The sequence below is a fragment of the Meles meles genome, chromosome X (genome assembly GCF_922984935.1).
Source record: "Meles meles chromosome X, mMelMel3.1 paternal haplotype, whole genome shotgun sequence".
In the NCBI taxonomy this organism is placed as follows: Eukaryota; Metazoa; Chordata; class Mammalia; order Carnivora; family Mustelidae; genus Meles; species Meles meles.
The window spans coordinates 16,961,576-16,967,983 of record NC_060087.1 but is presented as its reverse complement, the minus strand read 5'-3'; the positions used below and the strand labels follow the sequence as shown (position 1 = coordinate 16,967,983).

Below are 6,408 nucleotides of genomic sequence, written 5' to 3'. Positions count from 1 at the left end.
CCAACCCCCACCACGAACAACTCAAAGAATCTGCTTGTGAGTGGTGCCTGGGGTGGAAGCTCTTCATTTGTGACAAGCAGTAAATACAGTGTCAATGCAGATTAGGCACTTCTGAGATTTTTTTAAAATATTAAACAATATTTTGATGATCACACAAAAAAATTCCTTACCATTGTTTTTAATCGCATTTAGTCACATAATTTATGTGTTTAGGGGCACCTGGGTGGCTCAGTTGGTTAAGTCTCTGCCTTCGGCTCGGATCATGATCTCGGGGTCCTGGGATTGAGCCCCACATCAGGCTCTCTACTTGGCAGGGAGTCTGCTTTCCCCTCTCTCTCTCTCTACCTGCCTCTGCCTACTTGTGATCTCTGTCTGTCAAATAAATAAATAAATTCTTTTAAAAAAAGATGTTTAAGACTGGTTGCTAACTTAGTCTTATATTTTCTTTGAAAATGGAGAATAAGGGAGTTAGTTATGAGTTAAAGAATATTTCAGGATGACAAGTTGACTATAAACACAAAAGGTACACTGATAGCAATTCTACAAATAGCAACTATGAATATAACTTATTTAAGCCTATTGGTTCACAGTTTTAAAAGCACTCTCATTTCTTTTAAGTACTATAAATGATTCATGAAAGTCTACTGTGTACAATGATATATTCAGTCCGCCTAGTTAGTGGGTGGAGAATATATTTATGTGATCATCCAATTCAGAGTCTGATTTGGGTTCAAAAATCAAACTGTGTTCTAAAACAGTCACAAGTGGCATAATCAGTTCCTCAGATAACACAGCTCCCAAAACTCTCATCCCCTTGGTGACCCTCCTTTTCTGCTTTGACTTACACATGCCTTTCTTTTAAAGAAGGAAAAAGTATAAAATTTCACCAAAATTCTTAAAGACACAGTTTTTATAGCACTAAATGATGATAGCTTTGGCATCTGACATTACAGTCACTTTTGTTACAAATTCTTTACTCTGTGTCAAGGCAAGATGGGAAGAATAAGATTCCCAAAGGCAGAGTCTCGAGTTATGAAGTATCCAGATGAGTGTGCACGTGTGTGCGGCAAAGCTGCCTTTTATTGGGCTGCAATATGCTGCTGCTCAGCATGATCCTGAAAGTCCTTAAGAAAGGGTCTCAAGAGTGCAATGCTCACTCCAGGATGATTAGTTGAAGATTGGTTCTGCATTAGTAGAGGGGCAGACGGGAGGGAGCCCTGCTTAGGGAAACCACGGCAAGGTATTATAAGTGGGGAAGTACAAAATCTAAAGTTATAGAAATCCGCCAACACTGTGGTCATGCCTGGCTTAAAGGTCCTCCATTGGGGAAGGAGGGCAGAGACCTGGGAGTGGAAAGTGTGATCTGAAGATCCCTTCGGTCACAAGAATGGGTGCTGCCAATGTGCTGCACTGTTCCCAGGCATAGGGACAGGGACTCCAGTTGAGGGCAGCAAGCCTGGGTGCCGGCTCTATGCTCTGCCTTACCAAAAATTATGAACCACTGTGGGGTTGTGGGACCATTTTCCTTGCACAGGCAGCAAATAGCAAAAGTGCAGTGAGACCCTCCCCCAGGGGATCAGCACAGGCCCATACGGATGGAGTCCCTAAAATTTGGAGTTTTAAAACCCAACCATGCACCTGAGATAAAACAGCTTGAACATAGGCAAGGTGAAGGGAGGGATCTGAGAAACTGGGAACACAAGAGAAACTGGGAACACAAGAGGGGTGATTGTTTGCTCTTTCATCAGAGCTTCCTGAAGAGTAGTGGGAATGAACTCTCAGCTCTGGGTTACAGAGCAGGATGCCACAATTTTCATCCTGCCCATCAGTTTGTAAGTCTTCAGAGAGCAAAACAGGCCCACCTAGTGGTGGCCAGAGCCACTTGCACCAAGCCCTGCCCAGCTGCACCCTGCAGGCACATACATCTCCATTAGGTCAAGCCTTCCTGAGAGTCAGTGCAATGGGCCCATTCCCCCAGAAGAAGAATATAAACACCTCACACACACCAAGTCTACTGATCATAGAGGGCTGCAGAGCTTCAGCTCTAGGAGAAATAGGATCCAGCTTCCTTTTTATTTTTATTTTTTTTTATTTTTCTAGTTCATTTTTAAATTATTTCTAAATTTTTTAGTTACATATATTCTCATATATTTTTAGTGTTTATTTTTGGATGTAACTTCTCTTAACAAGCAGACCAAAACACACCCAGGATCTAAGTGTTTTTTGTTTGGAGGATTATTTTTTTTGCTGGACAAAATGACAAGAAGGAGGAATTCATCCCAAAAGAAAGAACAAGAAGTAGAACGAATGGCCAGAGATATAATAAATACAAATAAAAGTAAGATGTCTGAACTAAAATTTAAAACAACAATTATAAGGATACTAGCTGGGCTTGAATACAACATAGAAGACACTAGAGAGTCCCTTACTGCTGAGATTAAAGAACTAAAATCTAGTCAGGCTGAAATTAAAAGTGCTACAATCAAGATGCAAACATGAATGGATGCCATAACAACAAGAACGGATGAAGCAGACAAAGAATCCATGATACAAAAGATAAAATTATAGAGAATGATGAAACTGAAAAAAAAGAGGGAAACAAAGGTAATGGACCATGAAGGTAGACTTAGGGAACTCAGTAACTTATTAAGACATAATGACATTCATATCATAGGAGTCACAGAAGATGAAGAGAGTGATAAAGGGGCAGAACATTTATTTGAGCAAATTAGAGCTGAAAACTTCCTTAATCTGGGGAAGAACACAGACATCAAAATACAAGAAACACAGAGAACTCCCATTAAATTCAGCAAAAGCTGGCCATTGTCAAAGCATATCATAGTCAAATTCTCAAAATACCAATGAAAGAATCCTGAAAGCAGCAAGGGGGAAAAAAGTCCTTAACCTACAAGGGAAGACAGATCGGATTTGCCACAGATCTGTCTACAGAAGCTTGGCAGGCCAGAAGAGAATGGCGGGATATATTCAATGTGCTGAGTGGGAAAAATATGCAGCCAAGAATCCTTCATCCAGAAGGGCTGTTATTCAAAATAGAAGGAGAGATAAAGAGTTTCCCAGACAAACAAAACCAGGAGTTCATGACTACCTAATTAGCCCTGCAAGAAATATTAGGGGGGCTCTTTGAGTGGGAAAAAATACCAAAAGCAACAAAGACTAGAAAGAAATAGAAAATATCACCAGAGATGCCAGCTCTACCAGTAATACAATGGCCCTAAATTCATATCTTTCAATAATCACTCTGACTGTAAGTGGACTATATGCTCCAATCAAAAGGCATAAGGTATCAGAATAGATTTAAAAAAAAAAAAACAAGATCCATCTATATGCTGCCTATAAGAGATTCATTTTACACCCAAAGATACCTGCAGATTAAAAGTGAAAGGATGGAGAACCATCTATCATGGTAATGGATGTCAAAAGAAAGCCAGAGCAGCCATGCTTATATTAGACAAACTAGATTTCAAACCAAACACTAACAAGAGATGAAAAGGGCACTGTACCATAGTCAAGGGGTCTATCCATCAAGAAGACCTAGCAATTGTAAATATTTATGCCCCTACCTTGGGAGCAGCCAAATATATAAATCAATTAAAAACAACCTTAAGGAAACTCTTTAATAATACTACAAAAATAGTAGGGGACTTTAACACCCCACTTACAGCAATGAACAAATCTTTTAAGCAGAAAATCAGCAAGGAAACAATGGCTTTGAATGACATACTGGACCAGATGGACTTAACAGATATATTCAGAAAATGTTATCCTTAAGCAACATAATATACATTCTTTTCAAGTGCATATGGATTATTCTCTAGAATAGATCATATACTGGGTCACAAATAAGGCCTCAAGAAGTACAAAAAGATTGTGATCATACAGTGCATATTTTCAGACACCATGCTTTGAAATTTGAAGTCAGCCACAAGAAAGAATTTGGAAAGACCACAAATACATGGAGGTTAAACAACATGGTACTAAAGCATGAATGGGTCATCTAGGAAATCAAAGAAGAAATAAAAAATACATGGAAGCAAATGAAAATGAAAACTTGACAGTCCAAAACCTTTGGGATGCAGCAAAGGAAATCCTAGGAGGGAAGTATATTGCAATACAGGGCTACTTCAAGAAGCAAGAAACATCTCAAATACACAACCTAACCTTACACCTAAAGGATCTAGAAAAGGAACAGCAAATAAAGCAGAAGAAGGGAAATAATAAAGATTAGAGCAGAAATAAATAATAGAAGAGATCAAAGAAACTAAGAGCTGATTCTTTGAAAGAATTAATATAATGGATAAATCCCTAGCCAGACTTATCAAAAAGAAAAGAACAAGGGGCACCTGGTTGGCTCAGTGGATTAAGCCACTGCCTTCGGCTCAGGTCATGATCTCAGGGTCCTGGGATCGAGCCCTACACGGGGCTCACTGATCCGCAGGGAGCCTGCTTCCTCCTCTCTCTCTGCCTGCCTCTCTGCCTACTTGTGATCTCTCTCTCTGTCAAATAAATAAATAAATAAATCTTAAAAAAGAAAAGAACAAGGTCCCAAATAAGAAATAGGAGAGATCACAACAAACACCACAGAAGTACAAACATTTATAAGAGAATATATGAAAAATAATTTACCAACAAACTAGGCAATCTGGAAATATAGACAAATTCCTAAACACATACAAACTACTAAAACTGAAATAGGGAGAAATAGAAAATTTGAACATCCATAACCATAAAGAAATTGAATTACTGATCAAATATCTCCCAACAAACAAAAGTCCAGGACCAGATGGCTTCCCAGGGGAATTCTACCAGACATTTAAAGAAGAGTTAATACCTATTCTTCTCAAACTGATCCAAAAAATAGAAATGGGAGGAAAACTTTGAAACTCCTTCTACAAAGCCACCATTACCTTGATTCCAAAACTAGACAAAGACGCCACTGAAAAGGAGAGGGGCACCTGGGTGGCTCAGTGGGTTAAAGCCTCTGCCTTTGGCTTGGGTCATGATCCCAGGGTCCTGGGATCGAGCCCCACATCAGGCTCTCTGCTCAGCAGGGAGCCTGCTTCCTCTTCTCTCTCTCTCTGCCTGCCTCTCCACCTACTTGTGCTCTCTCTCTCTGTCAAATAAATAAATAAAATCTTTAAAAAAAAAAGGATAATTACAGGCCAATATGTCTGATGAGAATGGATACAAAAATTCTCAACAAGAGACTAGCAAACCGAATCCAACAGTACCTTAAAAGAATTATTCATCACAATCAAGTGAGATTTATTCCTAGGCCATGGGGCTCATTCAGTATTTGAAAATCAATCAACATGATACACTCCAATAGTAAAAGAAAGGATAAGAACCATAAAAATCCTCTCAATAGATGCAAAAATACCCCCATATTTGACAAAGTACAACATCCATTCTTGATAAAAACCCTCAACAAACATACTTCAATGTAATAAAGGCCATCTATGAAAAACCCACAACTAATATCATCTTTAATGGGGAAAAACTGAGAGCTTTTACTCCAAGGTCAGGAACAAGGCAGGGATATCCACTCTCACCATTGCTATCTAATGGTCTGGAAGTTAGCTTCAGCAATCTGACAATAAAAAGAAATAAAAGGCATCCAAGTCAAATTTTCACTCCTTGAAGACTACATGAAACTCTATGTAGAAAACCCAAAAGACTTGGCCAAAAAATGGCTAGAACTAATACATGAATTCAGCAAAGTCACAGGGTATAAAATCAATGTTCAGAAATCTGTCTCACTTCTGTATATCAATAATGAGGAAACAAAAAGAGAAATCAAGGAATTATTCCCATTTACAGTTGCACCAAAAAGTGTAAGATACCTAGGAATGAACCTAACCAAAGACGTAAAAGATCTGTACTTTGAAAACTATAGAACATTTATGAAAGAAATTGAGGAGGACACAAAGAAATAGAAAATATTCCATGATCATGAATTGGAAAAACAAATATTGTTCAAATGTCTATATTACCAAAAGCAATCTTCACATTCAAAACAATCCCTATGAAAATACCACCAGCCTTTTTCACAGAGCTAGAACAAATGATTGTAAAATTTGTATGGAACCACAAAGGAATGTGAATAGCTATAGCAATTGTGAAAAAGAAAAGCAAAGTTGGAGGCATCATGATTCCAGACTTGAAGCTATATTACAAAGCTATAGTGATCAAGACAGTATGGTACTGGCACAAAAACAGACACATAGATAAATGAAACAGAACAGAAAATCCATAAATGGACCCACCACTCTATGGTCAACTAATCTTCAACAAGGCAAGAAAGTATAGCCAATGGAAAAAAAGACAGTTTCTTCAACAAATCGTGTTGGGAAAACTGGACAGCAATATGGAAAAGAATGAGACTAGACC

The 6,408-nt window shown here is 38.4% G+C and overlaps 1 pseudogene; it reads right to left on the bottom strand.

Moving 5' to 3' along the window:
* Positions 1–983: 983 nt before the first annotated feature.
* On the bottom strand, positions 984–1,190 carry LOC123935531 (annotated as a pseudogene).
* Positions 1,191–6,408: the final 5,218 nt, after the last annotated feature.